This window comes from Tasmannia lanceolata, unplaced genomic scaffold (assembly GCF_043159265.1).
Source record: "Tasmannia lanceolata isolate RefF3 unplaced genomic scaffold, GAP_Taslan_0.1 ptg000008l, whole genome shotgun sequence".
Taxonomy (NCBI): domain Eukaryota; kingdom Viridiplantae; phylum Streptophyta; class Magnoliopsida; order Canellales; family Winteraceae; genus Tasmannia; species Tasmannia lanceolata.
In genome coordinates this window covers 44,959,169-44,976,836 of record NW_027518685.1, presented here as the reverse complement: position 1 = coordinate 44,976,836, position 17,668 = coordinate 44,959,169, and positions in this window count along the sequence as shown.

Here is a 17,668-nt window from a genome sequence, read left to right as displayed (position 1 = left end):
AGACGGGTAGAGAATATTTGAGAAGACCCAAATTTTCAATACCGGATTTCAAAACGGGTAAAGAATGTTTGAGAAGACTCAAACTTTCAATACCGGAATACAAGACGGGTAGAGAATATTTGAGAAGACTCAAATTTTCAATACCGGATTTCAAAACGGGTAAAGAATGTTTGAGAAGACTCAAACTTTCAATACCGGAATACAAGACGGGTAGAGAATATTTGAGAAGGCTCAAATTTTCAATACCGAATTTCAAAACGGGTAAAGAATGTTTGAGAAGACTCAAACTTTCAATACCGGAATACAAGACGGGTAGAGAATATTTGAGAAGGCTCAAATTTTCAATACCGAATTTCAAAACGGGTAAAGAATGTTTGAGAAGACTCAAACTTTCGATACCGGATTACAAAACGGGTAAAGAATGTTTGAGGAGACTCAAACTTTCAATACCGGATGGGGTGATGATATCTCGAGTTTTTTATTCTGAAAATGACGGTCAGATCGCTCCTAACATAACCTCCTAAAGGTCAGAGAGGAGGAAAAAGAGTTAAAACATAGCATAGCTGGAAACGGTTAGGAAAACATGACTTTTACCAAGGTATAACTCGAAGAAATTTGATGAAATCTTGCGGGCATTGGCCTCTTTAGATAAGTAAATCAAAAACTCTGCCTATATCTTGAAAATTGCAAAACTGAATTCCAAATTCCAATGAGGATTGGATTTTTTTTTTATTTTTTTTATTTTTTTGAAAAGAAACTGGAAATCGAGGGTCCATAGTAATAACCATGAAGAGCCACGCAGGAAATCCAAGGTCTGTGGCATTATACCACGAAGAGTTAAGCAAACAGAAATCGAGTATGAAGAGCATAGCAATAAATCCGAGGTCCATGGCAATTAGCCACGAAGAGCCCAGCTGAAAAGGAATCGAGGGTTCACGACAATAAACTGTGAAGAGCCAAGCATTAAATCCGGGGTCTGCAGCAATAAGCGACGAAGAGCCCAAAAGGAACAAAGATAAGTAATGAAAACGAATGGATAGTGGGTCCATGATATATTAAAGGATATATCACAAAGAGCCACTCATAGAGCAAGGGTCCATGGTGTACTTGACTGGTAGACCATGAAGAGCCAAGAATGAACAAGGATAATGACAAGCACTGGAGATGAATAGAATGAGTATGGATAGTGGGTCCATGATACAACTTGAAAGGCAGATCTCGAAGAACCAGGCGGGAAGCAAGGGTCCATGGTATACTTGAATGGTAAACCACGAAGAGCCAAGAATGCATAAGACCTACACAAAGGACTTACTGATTGGAGAATTGATTTTTCTGGGATTAAATGTCTCTTACCGAGAAAAATGGGAATACGAGTTCCTTGCTGAGGATCGGACTCAAGTAACTTGTAGGGATTTTGATATTGACCCTTCTTTAACAGATGAAAACCATTCTGCTAAGGTTTGAAGTTGCATGAGCAAATTCTAAACTCCGCTGGGGAAATTAATATTCTTTGGAAATTGACTCTTTTAAAAAGAGGGCTCACTTGAAGAGTTCAAAGATTTGGCTCATGACGTGCTCGCATCTCTCTTACTTCAACTTGTTGTAAACACTGGCACTGATTGCCTTTGTATGCTTGATATCTTTTATGACTTGCGTCATAAAAGATGCCCCTAGTGTATTGTACTTCCATGACAAGAGTCTCAAGGAAAGTAGAACAAGGATAGATAAGGAAATTTTTGGATTTGCATAGGTTCTTTCTTTGGAATAAAGATGGGAAAATGGCTAAGCTCAAAGACTTCTCCTTTCATTGACCACTATTTGAGGTTTGTTCTTTCCACCATCAACTGCTTGAAACTTGACATATTCAACCTGTCCGAACAGGATACCTAAACCAGGATCTTTCATTTTGGAAGCTATACACCCCTTCCTTTCGGTGCCGGACAACTTAGACCTTGAAAGAAAACAAATATAAATGAGGGACAGACTTCCAAGGACTCTATCAAAGAAGATGTACATTATTCAAGGAACTCGATTCACTTTTGATTCACCTTTAGATAAAATGTGTTATTTTTTTAAATGGTAAGGTCAGCCACCCTCGGAGTAATCTCGAAAACCATGTCAACAGGCACTACCTTCCTTCATCGGGATTTCCGTCATGGTTATTACCCCTTTGGGTTGCTCGGTTTTAATGCCCCTAGTTTAAAAGGATAACGAAGTAAGTCTTATCGACACTACTCGGATTCCGGGATCCTGCCCTGTTTGAGAATGCTTCCCTGTCTCCTTGATTTCTCTCTTCATGAAAATTCTTTGACTCTGACTAGATTGCCTCTTCAAATTTTCAATCCAGCAGACCGCTACCCTTGCCTTTGCATAAGCCAACTTCTTTGGTTATTGACTTAGCAAGCACATGATTTCATTTAGGCCGCCCTTTCGGGTTTTCAACCTAGTGGGTCTTCAGACTATCGTTCTTTTTCTGTTTTTTGCTTTCATTTGCCTTAAACTTTTGCTTGTTTCACCAGAAGGACTTTCTAGGAAGGCTTAGGTTCAAAAGGGGTGGGATATTTAAAGTTCAAACGATTTGGACCGAATCTGGTCTTGCCAGACTACCTACGTACCCTAAAAATGGAGGATCAGGCCCGCGTAGTTCGCCATGGGGTTTAACAAAGAATGGTTTAGCTTTAAGCTTCAAAATTTTGAAAGGAGAATGATTTAGCTTTTATCCCCAAGGTTGACCGAATCTGAATTAATCAAACGCCTACGTACCCCTGGAGAGGTGGGGATCATGTCATAACGTAGTTCAAACATGATATCTTTTATGACGCATGACTTGCGTCATAAAAGATGCCCCTGATTTATATTGTGGCTAGAAAGAAAGGGTTTGATTTGACTTTTGGCCCAAAAGGTTTACAAATGGATTTTAAAACGTTAGGATTTTGGCTAATAAAGGTTCAAACGTCCAAGGATGGCCTCCTGATATATTTGATGTACAAGCTCTTTTGAGTGAAGAAGGTTCGAAGGCATTGAATATTTTTATTGAGGAGTCTGGCGGTTTCCTGGTGAGACTTCAACCACAGTGCCCGTCTCTTGCCTTGAAAATCTTGAATCCATGTCTAAGATTCCACAACTCTCTTGAGTCTCCAAATGTTGAAGACAATAATCATATTCAGTTTATCTCACTGACTCCATCATCTGGGTCATTGATATTTCTAAGGAGTTGTCTTAGAGACTCAATCACTTCTCTTTCTTTTTTTTTTCTCTCACTTTTTTTTATACATTAGAAATGTCCATACGCTTGAGATGTTGCGACTCAGAATCTCGTTGAATACACATAGACCAAGTGTTTCTTTTCTTTAGGGCTCAAATCAGTGACTTCATTTTCCGAAAGTCTTCTCTCAATATCTTATCAGCTCCACTGATGTCTGATGCTTCACTCTCTAAAATTTTTACTTTCAACTTAATGTCTAAAGATGGTGGAGCCCTGTCTTGCATCACACCAGAGCATTCACCCGGTTTATCCTTGTAGGATCAAACAAGACTTTCTTGAACCCTCTAAATAGGTTTATCAATTCTCCACGCTCCTCGGGAGATAAAGTTTTGCCAGTCCAACTTTCCCGAGTTTCGGATTTCGATACCACTATCGATAGCTTCAATTTCTTCTTCAAGTGGCTATGCTAGACGCTCTTCCTCTCGTTTGACCTTTTCAAATCTAGAGGGGAATTTCGTCAGCAATCTCATCCAAGAGGGTGTCTTTAGTTATTTAAACATTAAATCTAAGAGTGAATCATAGAACATCAAAGATTCGAAACCAACAACTTTATTGAATTGAAGACTCTTTTGTACATCAGTAACTCTTTTTTTTTTTTTTTTTTGACGCACCTCAATGGGCTCTTCATTGAACTTGACAAAAGACGTAAACTACAGACTCTGAATGAACACACTGACAAACATGACACACATCCCTTTTTTTTTGACACTAACATAGTAAGACTTACCAACTCCAAGAAAAGAAAGTTGGTACAAACTTAATGAAAGACAAAAACCTTAACAACACAGGACACATTTTTTTTTTTTCGATAATGATGAACTGGCACTGAAAATATATGAGTAGTACACCTTCTTCCATGATGTCAATGACTTGGGGTTCAACTCTTATATAAGTCCTGTTAACTTGCTTAGGTGAAATGAAAGAAAACCGGTTCAACAAATGGGTGGGGTCAATTAGGTCAGACTCCTGCCATGGAATTGAAAACACTTATTTTAGTATGAGGCAATCTCATGAAAATGATATACACAAGTTGAAACAAGAGATAATACAAACGCATCTCTCCCTTGGATAAAACTAACAGCAGAACTGTAAGCTCTTAGGGTAAGCACATGACTTATCAATAATCCTAAAGGATAGCGATCATACTGAAAATGAGTTGAGTAAAATCCGACAGCATGACGGCCCTAAAAGGATCGTGGTAGAGTAAACTCATGGCTTATCAATAACTCTGGAAAAATAGCAATCACGCTCAAGGTGTTTATATAAAATCCGGCAGCATGACGGCTATATAGGGTGATCCCCATAACTCAACATAAGGGTAAATGAATAGAAACTCAGTAATGTAGGACTCTCAGCAAGGATACTTGCACTCAAATAATGATGGCAAGATAAGCACACAACCAGTAAGCAGAATATGGTCACCACAGAGATATAATCACATGAAGGACTGACCATGAATGACGACGCTTGGTCATGGGTTGGATTTGCGACCAAAAGATATATCCTGGCTATAGAGACACCGGACAAGCCATCAACCAGATCTAAGACACAACAAAAGAATGGATATACAATCAAAAGACGGCAAATAGACTGTGGCCATGAGAGTGACAAGTACATGCCACCCGTCAGGTGAATCTGAAAGAATGCGCATATAATTGATTAAACCAGGAATCCCCACTAGAAATGGGTCCTAATCTAATCAACCGACAGAATCATATACACACAAGAGATATGTACAATCTGAGGACGAGATGACAGATTATGGTTTCAACAATGGCAAGGGAAATGCCACCAACCAAATCAAGAGAATGTAGATAGGATAAATTAGACCAGGAATACCCACTGAAAATGGGTCCTAATCTGGACAATCAACTCAACAAATGGTGTAGTTACAAGAAGGTAACTACAAATCGACTCAGCAAATAAGTCATGTACAAAGGAACGACACAACTGTACACTCGAGAGACAAAAGACAGACCATGGTCAAAATAACGATATAGGAAAATTACTGACCGGGTCCGAAGGCTGGGGAATGAAACAATGTGGCTAATGGATAGAACAGAAAACTTCATTGATAGACAGGCCCTGGTCTAACAGCTAGCAAGGAATGATTAGGTTCACAAATTTTAAATGAAACGGATAACGAGGAATCGAGAAATGGATCATGGTCATAAAAGGTGGTGAACAAGAACCATCGGCCTGATCCAAGGCTGAAATAGTGAACAAACTCTAATTGGCGATAATAGATCAGAAAATCTCTGTAGAAAGCAGGCCCCGATTTGACAGCCGACAAAACGGATAGATACTGAGATCATATGATAAAGATGATAGGGTAGACCGCGATCTGGATGATGACCAAGCAAGAGCAAGAGTCATCGACCGGGTCTGAAAGAATGGTATGACTGAAATAGATAAAGAAACCTTATTCGAAAGGATAAGCCCTAATCTAAGAATAATACACTATACACACATATATATACATATATATATATACACACCCTAACCAGGGGCACCAGCCCTAATCTAATCTAACGGAGTCGAGAAAGTCTTGACTCATGACAGACTCGTGAGTGTACTAGGACCGTGCTGTAGCCATATAAAATAAGCTACCCTAGTCTACAAAGGGGACAAAGCTCCTAACTCTAGGCTTCACATGTGTGAGCAACACATGTTCGACCCTATATGAATGCAATATACTTATATAAACACGGGTACTTCCTAGTTGGGTTTCACTAAGTCAGTAAGTATATACATAATATATAAAAAAAAGTAGGGCTCCGGATTCAATCTATCGGGTACTATGCGTATGAAACATACTTAATATGTATAACTCAAGTGCACCGAGTGTTATACATAGTATGCTTCATTGCTCATCGGCTGCTGTAAACACAAGTGCACCGAGTGTTTACGGCTGCAGCGCTGTCGCATAGCTTGGAAATAGATTCAACAGTACCATCAGGGTGTAATAACATCCCAGTCGGGCACGCATTCAATCTATCCCGTGGAGCCAATAATAATGAAAAACAATGAAATAAGTAAAGAATAAACAATATGATAACATATGATGTGCAGTGTGTGAATCCTTTGTTTTAATTACGCACCTATCTGGTGCCCCTGGATTCTAACGATAGAATTCCCATCTAAAATGATTTTAGGTCAAATTTCTCCGAAGTTAGTAAAAATGGCATTTTTATAGAGTTAGGCAATGTTTCAAGAACTCCCCAGCAGAGTCGCCAGCCTGTGGACCCCGATCCGAGGACGAGTGAGGGAACGAGTCCCTAACACCCTCAGGATCTCCACAACGTGAACGAGAGCTCTACCAAGGAACTCTCGAAATAGGTGCCACCCTCACAGCATAGCATGAGTGGCGATATAAAACGAAAGAGATACATCCTGATCCAGAGCCAGGGCTCGAAACCAAGATATATATGAAAATAACTCAGAGTCGCCATCCATGGATGTGCCATGGAACCAAAACAAATGCTCTGTTTGCAATGGATAACCAGAGATACAAAAGGTCCGTGCCTGATGACGAATGGAGAAGGTCTGAAGAGCGCCCCCAATTCCCCCGAGTGCGAACACTTGGTCTCTTATGCCATTTTCATTAACTCCAAAGAATTTCGGGTAAAATCATGTGAAATGGGAATAAATATCCCCCGAAAAACGTCTACCTAATCATGCATGACCAGGGGATGAAATAATAAGCACACAATAGTAAGATAAAAGATGTGTCCCCTAATGACAACTAGATAGTGAGTGACATGCCTAACTGGTGTCTAAGTTCTGATGTGCAAACACATGCGTGCTACAGCTAAAGGTATAGGTCTGCACAAGAAAGTAAGAAAACACTACAAAATATACAATATAACAACACAACAAATCCTAAGACTCTAAACGATTTAGCCCGAGTCCTCGGATGGTCTGATATTCATCCAAAGAAGCCTACGTATCCCCGCCTCCACGAGAATCAAGGCAACGTAGTTCTTCGCACTTATTCTAAACTATGATGCCTAAGACACCTAGACCTCTATCTTAGACTCGATCTAAAAGACCGGACTAGTTCTTAAAGCTTATTGACCGATTATTTAAATTCCAGTGAATTGTAGATTTTAGGACACCCTATATGCCCTAACTAAATGCAGGTTAGCCCTAAGCTAATGCAGGTGATTCCTACAACCTATGTGTAACTAGGCTATATTTCCTTCGGAAAACAAAGGGTTGACTAACGCATCTTAGACCTAGTCATCAGTCGGCGATGTAAATCGCCAACTGACCGGACGGAGGCGCTCCTAGCTAGGACAAACTCCTAACTCTAACACAAACACACAACAAGCACACAACAAAAGACAAACTCCTAACTCTAAAACAACACAAACAAGCACACAACAAATAAAAGACAAACTCCTAATTCTAAAACTCTCTATCTAGGACAAACTCCTAACTCTAGAGGAAGATCTTTGGAAAACAAGATTTTCAGAGGTTTTTGAAAGATTTTCAAAGTTTATTCACAAAAGTTTGGCTGGACTTGGGATAAAGATCCCAAGCTGCACTACGTACCTCGTGGAAGAGGATCAAGCCAACATAGTTCGAAACGAACTCTCAAACTACGCTTCTAAAAGAAACACTTTATATTTATTTTTTTAAGGTTTTCAAATGTTTTTTAAGTGCTTTTATATTTTTGACGATTAAAAAGTGTGTTAACACCCTTCAGCTAAAGGGGATCTGATAGAAGAGCCTCCTTACCCACCATATCGCGGTAGAGTAATTTAGAGGGAAACGGGATCCCTAAAGCCTTGGGGGAAAGAAAATATATGAGGGAACTAAAAATCCGATACGAGAAAACAATCTCAAAGAGACGAAAACGAAACTAACCTTCGAGGGAAGACCCTGAACAAACGAGAGATGAAAAGCTTCTAACCCTAAGAGTAGACTTCTAAACAGAAGAGCCAGACAAAAACCTTATAATAAGAACTACTAAATCGATAGAATCCTGAAACTTGAAAATGATCCCGAGGAACGCGCAAAAAATGATCTCGAAAGTGAAGGGAACTTCAAAACCCTATAAGAAGTAATGATCTCGGAGAAGGAGAAACCTCTAAGCCCTGTAGAAAATGATGAGATAGGAAAATGGACACGAAGGGCAAAGGGGTGGCTCAAGAAATATTCTGTCATCGCCTGGCACGACAAAGTGATCTCAAGACATGATGGAACACCGAAACTCGAAGAGGATCCCAAGGAACGTGCAAAGAATAGTCCCGAAAAGGAAAGAAAACCCCTCAAACCTTGTGAAGACCCTAAGATGGGAAAAATGATAGGAAGGGCAAGGGGTTGGCTCGAGAAACATTCCGTCATCGCCCAAACCCGACAAGATGTGCTCTCAAGATCGATGGAATCTTAAACTTCGAAAGTGATCCCGAGGGACAAAGAAGAGAAAAGGATTCCCAAAAACCAAAGATAAAAAGGAAAAGCCAACACTTGGAAATCGAGAGGCAGCGATTAGGATTTGTCCATGGTAATGGAATCTACTATTGAGGTGATAATATGGGCCATGAATATCCTAACCAAAAGGTGAATCTGATATACTCATTAGAATGAAGCAATGCCAATATCATCCTATGACACCATTATCCGTACTACAATATTTGGATAAAGTCACTGTTAGCATTGCCATACACTCATCTGTTTAAATGTTGATTATATGAATGACATGCCATGTAAGTGAATCAATCATTAAACCTGATGAGTATTAAACAATATAACGATGCTATTATCCTGATAGAGTAGCATAGATATCAGCCCTTTAACACCCTCTCAGAGCAATAATATCACCTCAAGTGTATTTTCCAAAGATACACCAGCTTATCTTGCTTCTTCCATCCGATATAACATTAAAAAATCATCACTTTTCAACGAAAATTTAAGACAACCATTCTAACAGAAATGATAAGCTGAGATAAGTGCACTTAGCAAACAAGATAGTTCCAACAGTATTTGGCGCACTTATCGAAACAGGGTATACTCATCAAATCATCAAAATACCAGCCTCCTATGACGCAGGGAAATGACATTAGCATAACCATGCTAACTTAATTGTACATTCCAATCCTGTCCCTTATCACTTATGGAATCCTCAAATGCTCTCACAATCCATAGAGTTTTCTCAAATCAGCTAAGAAAAGAAAAGATAAACTGAATTGGTCCAGTTAGCAAAAGATAGCGGTGTTAATGAATGGAAGCTGACATCAACACCTCCATGTTAAAATAGTTAGACCCAGTTCATCCCATTTTTTTTTATCAGAACTTGCTCTATGGATCAATGAGAATTGTTAGAGGGAATTAGAAAACCAACTGAAGTAGAAGAGACAAACCCAAGTTTGTACAATTAAGAGAGCACGGTAATGCTAGCGCTGATACACACATATAATCTATTTCAATACCCACATCTACTCACTCCAATTCTGCTAACAGTGAAAGGAAAAATGAAAAACCATGAAGCACTACCAATTCCAGCATTACTATGAGAAAATGGCTAACATCTCACGCAATTTGTAGATCTTTGGGGTGAAAATATCATAGGATAGCATTACTTGTATTGGGCAAATTGCAATCGTTGAGGACTCTCTGGAGCTTTTAGGCGATGGTATCGGAAATGATGGTCGAGGATTTGCAATGATCCAGATCAGTGATTGCCGGGCAAAATTGGAGAAGATGGGGCTGATTATTGAAGAAGCTAGACCTCTTAGCTTAATTCCCTTTCCATGCTCTTCTCTTTCTCTACCTTAAACCCCCACAGACCCCTTCATGACCTCCTTTAGCATATTCAAGGGAACCTCCTTTGTGGAATTTTCTCCTTCTATGCCTCTTGCTGGCTGGAATATAGAGAGGATGATAGTCGGACAATGATCAACGATGAGCAACAAGAGGTGGCCGATCGGAGCTTGCACTAATATCGCTAGGTTTTGGTCCGGAGGGGGGAACGTTGCGGGTTGCAGAGGTGAAGATCGGTGAAGGTGGAGGAGTGAAATGATTGTAGTGCTCGACCGGCAGGAGGATGGTCGGATTCGATGGATGCTTGGCCGGATTCCGGCTAGGTGCCCGAAGAAGATGGACGGAGCGATTGGGGTTTTGGGTTTAAAAAAAAAATGAAGAGGTGATGGCCGATGGAAGAGTGGAGAAGAAGGCAGAAAAAGAAGAGAAAAAATAAAATAAAACAGGGGAGGTTGATGGGTTTGAGATGGGTTTGAGATGGGGGTTGAAGAAGATGGTGGAGAAGAAGTGGTAGAAGAAGGTTGTTGGATTCGGCCGGAGCTCCGGCGGGAATAGAATGGGAATAGAAGATGGTGGTGGTTAGGGTTTAATAAAATGTGAGAAGAAGATGGGATATGGGTTGGGAATAATGGGATTTGGAAATGGGTTTGGAGGTTGAAGATGGCCGGAGGGAGGTGTAGAAGGTGGGGACCGGAGATAGGGGCGGATTGCAGAAATGGGTGGAAATGGTGGGATTCCGGCAAGATTGCCGGAATCAATGAAGGTGGTATGGTTGAGAAGGGGTTTGATGGGGAGATGTGGGTGCGGTGGAGAAGAAGAGGTGGAAGAAGGTGGTGAGATTCGCGGAGAGTAAGAGATGGGGTTTAGGTTAGATTGGGGGTTCTGTAGAGGGGGATGACCGGATTCCGGCAAGGCCACCGGAATCCATGGAGGTTGGGAGTGACTGGGTAAATGAAAGGGGGTTTTGGTGTGGCGCTAATGGGGGAGACGACAAGGGGTATTGAAGATGGGGATGGGGGTTGGTCGGAATCCGGTAGGAGGTAGTCGGAGAAGAGGCTTCTCTTCTTCTTCTTCCCTTTGCTCTCTCTCTCTCTCTCTTTCTCTCTCTCCCTCCCTCTACTGTGCTGCCGCCCTCTCTTTTTCTAGAGAAAAAAAAAAAATGAGGCGCCTCTCCCCCTCCTTTTTAGAAAATGGGGCTCTCCCTCAAACCCTAATTCGCTAGGCCTATTTAGGGCATTGATAAATTCGACCTCTTTTCTTCCGGGACAGCCCCCCTCTATGCATATTTATAACTACTCTGTACTCAACAGGGGGGCGGCTGGGCAAAACAGACCCAAAGGGAAATGATACATTTGACCCCCCCCCCCTTTCCTTGCTCTAGACAGCCCACCTATTCTATTTATAATAATTGTTATACTAGCAGAGGGGTGGCCCAAGTAGAAAATAGGGGAGGAAAAACTTTGCAAACTATCTTCTCCTCCTTTAATTCACTAACATGGCACCCCCTCTTGGATGACTTAACCCCCTATCTGAATTTGCACCGCGACACTATCGAGGCCTGCTCACTAGGCGAATCAGCTCAGATCTTGACGAAATTTGACAGGGACTTTGGTGGGACCCCAAGCTAGCCTAGGGTGTAATTTGGGGTCGTAACACAATAATTTGAAAAAGTTATGCACAAAAATATGGAGGTGCAGGGCACGGTCAAAATGGGGTGTCTACACTTTCTATTTTACAATCTCTATCCTTGATCAACAAAATCTAATATTCAATACCATCTAATCATAATCTCAAAACTTGGCTAAATCCTCATGGACACCATCTATAGTGTTTCCTATGTCTAAAAGGTGGATGCTTTATAAAGTTTCTAAAATAAGAAACTTTCTGTTTTTCAATCTCTATCAACAAAAGCACCTTGACAGCATATCTTGGTTTTCTTATATCTAAAAGATGTTTGTTTTATAAAGTTTCTAAAATAAGAAACTTTCTATTTTTTCAATCTCTATCCATCATCAACTAAATCTAAGATTCAATACCATCGCATCCTCATCTCAAAACTTTGCAAAAAGCACCTTGATACCATCTATTGGGTTTCCTATTTCTAAAAGATGGATGTTTTATAAAGTTACTAAAATAAGAAACTTTCTATTTTACAATCTCTATACTTGATCAACAAAATCTAATATTCAATACCATCTACTCATAATCTCAAAACTTGGCTAAAAGCTCATGGACACCATCTATAGTGTTTCCTATGTCAAAAAGGTGGATGTTTTATAAAGTTTCTAAAATAAGAAACTTTCTGTTTTTCAATCTCTATCAACAAAAGCACCTTGACAGCATATCTTGGTTTTCTTATATCTAAAAGATGTTTGTTTTATAAAGTTTCTAAAATAAGAAACTTTCTATTTTTTCAATCTCTATCCATCATCAACTAAATCTAAGATTCAATACCATCGCATCCTCATCTCAGAAGTGAGCAAAAAGCTCCTTGACACCATCTTTACGATTTACTAAGTTTAAAAGATTGATATTTTATAAAGTTTCTAAAATAAGAAACTCTCTATTTTATCAATATCCATCATTCATCAACTAAATCTAAGATTCAATACCCACTCATTCTTATCCCAAAACTTGGCTAAATGCTCGTTGATATCATCTCTAGGGTTTCTTATGTCTAAAAGATGGATGTTTGGTAAAGTTTCTAAAATAAGAAACTTTTAATTTTAAAATCTCCATCATTAACCAACTAAATCTAAGATTCAATACCCTCTCATCCTCATCCCAAAACATGGCTAAAAGCTCATTGACACCGTCTCTAGGGTCTCATATGTCTAAAAGATGGATGTCTTTTAAGCTTTCTACAATAACAAACTTTCTATTTTTTCAATCTCTATCCTTTATCAACTGAATCTAAGATTCAATACCATCTCATCCTCATCACAAAACTTGGCGAAAAACTCCTTGACACCATCCCTAAGGTTTCCTTTGCTAAAAGATAGATGTCTTACAAAGTTTCTAAAATAAGAAAACATCTATTTTTTAAATCTCTATTCTTCATCAACTAAATCTAAGATTCAATATCATCTCATCCTCATCTCAAAACTCAGCTAAAAGTTCCTTGACACCATATATAGGGTTTCCTATGTCTAAAAGATGAATGTTTTGTAAAGTTTCTAAAATAAGAAACTTTCTATTTTTTCAATCTCCATCCTTTATAAACTAATTCTAAAATTCAATACCATCTCATGCACATCTCAAAACTTGGCTAAAAGCTCATCGACACCATCTTTTGGGTTTCCTATGTCTAAAATATTGATGTCTTATAAAGTTTCAAAAATAAGAAATTTTCTAATTTTTCAATCTCCATCCTTTATCAACAAAATCTAAGATTCAATATCATCTCATCCCCACCTCAAAACTTTGCAAAAAGCTCCTTGACACCATCTATTGGGTTTCCTATTTCAAAAAGATGGATGTTTTATAAAGTTACTAAAATAAGAAACTTTCTATTTTACAATCTCAATACTTGATCAACAAAATCTAATATTCAATACCATCTACTCATAATCTCAAAACTTGGCTAAAAGCTCATGGACACCATCTATAGTGTTTCCCATGTCAAAAAGGTGGATGTTTTAAGTTTCTAAAATAAGAAACTTTCTGTTTTTCAATCTCTATCAACAAAAGCACCTTGACAGCATATCTTGGTTTTCTTAAAGCTAAAAGATGTTTGTTTTATAAAGTTTCTAAAATAAGAAACTTTCTATTTTTTCAATCTCTACCATCATCAACTAAATCTAAGATTCAATACCATCGCATCCTCATCTCAGAACTAAGCAAAAAGCTCCTTGACACCATCTTTACGATTTACTAAGTTTAAAAGATTGATATTTTATAAAGTTTCTAAAATAAGAAACTCTCTATTTTTTCAATATCCATCATTCATCAACTAAATCTAAGATTCAATACCAACTCATTCTTATCCCAAAACTTTGCTAAATGCTCGTTGATATCATCTCTAGGGTTTCTTATGTCTAAAAGATGGATGTTTGGTAAAGTTTCTAAAAGAAGAAACTTTTAATTTTAAAATCTCCATCATTAATCAACTAAATCTAAGATTCAATACCCTCTCATCCTCATCCCAAAACATGGCTAAAAGCTCATTGACACCGTCTCTAGGGTCTCATATGTCTAAAAGATGGATGTTTTTTAAGCTTTCTACAATAACAAACTTTCTATTTTTTCAATCTCTATCCTTTATCAACTGAATCTAAGATTCAATACCATCTCATCCTCATCACAAACCTTGGCGAAAAGCTCCTTGACACCATCCCTAAAGTTTCCTTTGCTAAAAGATAGATGTCTTCCAAAGTTTCTAAAATAAGAAACCATCTATTTTTTAAATCTCTATTCTTCATCAACTAAATCTAAGATTCGATATCATCTCATCCTAATCTCAAAACTCAGATAAAAGTTCCTTGACACCATATATAGGGTTTCCTATGTGTAAAAGATGGATGTTTTTTAAGCTTTCTACAATAACATACTTTCTATTTTTTCAATCTCTATCCTTTATCAACTGAATCTAAGATTCAATACCATCTCATCCTCATCACAAACCTTGGCGAAAAGCTCTTTGACACCATATATTGGGTTTCCTATTTCAAAAAGATGGATGTTTTATAAAGTTACTAAAATAAGAAACTTTCTATTTTACAATCTCTATACTTGATCAACAAAATCTAATATTCAATACCATCTACTCATAATCTCAAAACTTGGCTAAAAGCTCATGGACACCATCTATAGTGTTTTCTATGTCTAAAAGGTGGATGTTTTATAAAGTTTCTAAAATAAGAAACTTTCTATTTTTCAATCTCTATCAACAAAAGCACCTTCACAGCATATCTTGGTTTTCTTATATCTAAAAGATGTTTGTTTTATTAAGTTTCTAAAATAAGAAACTTTCTATTTTTTCAATCTCTATCTATCATCAACTAAATCTAAGATTCAATACCATCGCATCCTCATCTCAGAACTAAGCAAAAAGGTCCTTGACACCATCTTTACGATTTACTAAGTTTAAAAGATTGATATTTTATAAAGTTTCTAAAATAAGAAACTCTCTATTTTTTCAATATCCATCATTCATCAACTAAATCTAAGATTCAATACCCACTCATTCTTATCCCAAAACTTGGCTAAATGCTCGTTGATATCATCTCTAGGGTTTCTTATGTCTAAAAGATGGATGTTTGGTAAAGTTTCTAAAATAAGAAACTTTTAATTTTAAAATCTCCATCATTAATCAACTAAATCTAAGATTCAATACCCTCTCATCCTCATCCCAAAACATGGCTAAAAGCTCATTGACACCGTCTCTAGGGTCTCATATGTCTAAAAGATTGATGTTTTTTAAGCTTTCTACAATAACAAACTTTCTATTTTTTCAATCTCTATCCTTTATCAACTGAATCTAAGATTCAATACCATCTCATCCTCATCACAAACCTTGGTGAAAAGCTCCTTGACACCATCCCTAAGGTTTCCTTTGCTAAAAGATATATGTCTTAGAAAGTTTCTAATATAAGAAACCATCTATTTTTTAAATCTCTATTCTTCATCAACTAAATCTAAGATTCAATATCATCTCATCCTCATCTCAAAACTCAGATAAAAGTTCCTTGACACCATATATAGGGTTTCCTATGTCTAAAAGATGGATGTTTTGTAAAGTTTCTAAAATAAGAAACTTTCTATTTTTTCAATCTCCATCCTTTATAAACTAATTCTAAAATTCAATACCATCTCATCCACATCTCAAAACATGGCTAAAAGCTCCTCGACACCATATTTTGGGTTTCCTATGTCTAAAATATTGATGTCTTATAAAGTTTCAAAAATAAGAAACTTTCTAATTTTTCAATCTCCATCCTTCATCAACTAAATCTAAGATTCAATATCATCTCATCCCCACCTCAAAACTTTGCAAAAAGCTCCTTGACACCATCTATGGAGTTTCCTATGTCTAAAAGATGGATGTTTTATAAAGTTACTAAAATAAGAAACTTTCTATTTTACACTCTCTATCCTTGATTAACAAAATCATAATCTCAAAACTTGGCTAAAAGCCCATTGACACTATCTATAAAGTTTCCTATGTCTAAAAGGTGGATGTTTTATAAAGTTTCTAAAACAAGAAACTTTCTGTTTTTCAATCTCTATCAACAAAAGCACCTTGACAGCATATCTTGGTTTTCTTATATCTAAAAGATGTTTGTTTTATAAAGTTTTTAAAATAAGAAACTTTCTATTTTTTCAATCTCTATTCATAATCAACTAAATCTTCAATATCATCGCATCCTCATCTCAGAACTAAGCAAAAAACTCCTTCACACCATCTTTACGATTTACTAAGTTTAAAATATTGATATTTTATAAAGTTTCTAAAATAAGAAACTCTCTATTTTTTCAATATCCATCATTCATCAACTAAATCAAAGATTCAGTACCTACTCATTCTTATCCCAAAACTTGGCTAAATGCTCGTTGATATCATCTCTAGGGTTTCTTATGTCTAAAAGATGGATGTTTGGTAAAGTTTCTAAAATAAGAAACTTTTAATTTTAAAATCTCCATCATTAATCAACTAAATCTAAGATTCAATACCCTCTCATCCTCATCCCAAAACATTGCTAAAAGCTCATTGACACCGTCTCTAGGGTCTCATATGTCTAAAAGATGGATGTTTTTTAAGCTTTCTACAATAACAAACTTTCTATTTTTTCAATCTCTATCCTTTATCAACTGAATCTAAGATTCAATACCATCTCATCCTCATCTCAAAACTTGGCTAAAAGCTCCTTGACACCATCCCTAAGGTTTTCTTTGCTAAAAGGTAGATGTCTTATAAAGTTTCTAAAATAAGAAACCAACAATTTTTTAAATCTCTATTCTTCAACAACTAAATCTAAGATTCAATATCATCTCATCCTCATCTCAAAACACAGCTAAAAGTTCCTTGACACCATATATAGGGTTTCCTATGTCTAAAAGATGAATGTTTTGTAAAGTTTCTAAAATAAGAAACTTTCTATTTTTTCAATCTCTATCGATCATCAACTAAATCTAAGATTCAATACCATCGCATCCTCATCTCGGAACTAAGCAAAAAGCTCCTTGACACCATCTTTACGATTTACTAAGTTTAAAAGATTGATATTTTATAAAGTTTCTAAAATAAGAAACTCTCTATTTTTTCAATATCCATCATTCATCAACTAAATCTAAGATTCAATACCCACTCATTCTTATCCCAAACCTTTGCTAAATGCTCGTTGATATCATCTATAGGGTTTCTTATGTCTTAAAGATGGATGTTTGGTAAAGTTTCTAAAATAAGAAACTTTTAATTTTAAAATCTCCATCATTAATCAACTAAATCTAAGATTCAATACCCTCTCATCCTCATCCCAAAACATGGCTAAAAGCTCATTGACACCGTGTCTAGGGTCTCATATGTCTAAAAAAGATGGATGTTTTTTAGGCTTTCTACAATAACAAACTTTCTATTTTTTCAATCTCTATCCTTTATCAACTGAATCTAAGATTCAATACCATCTCATCCTCATC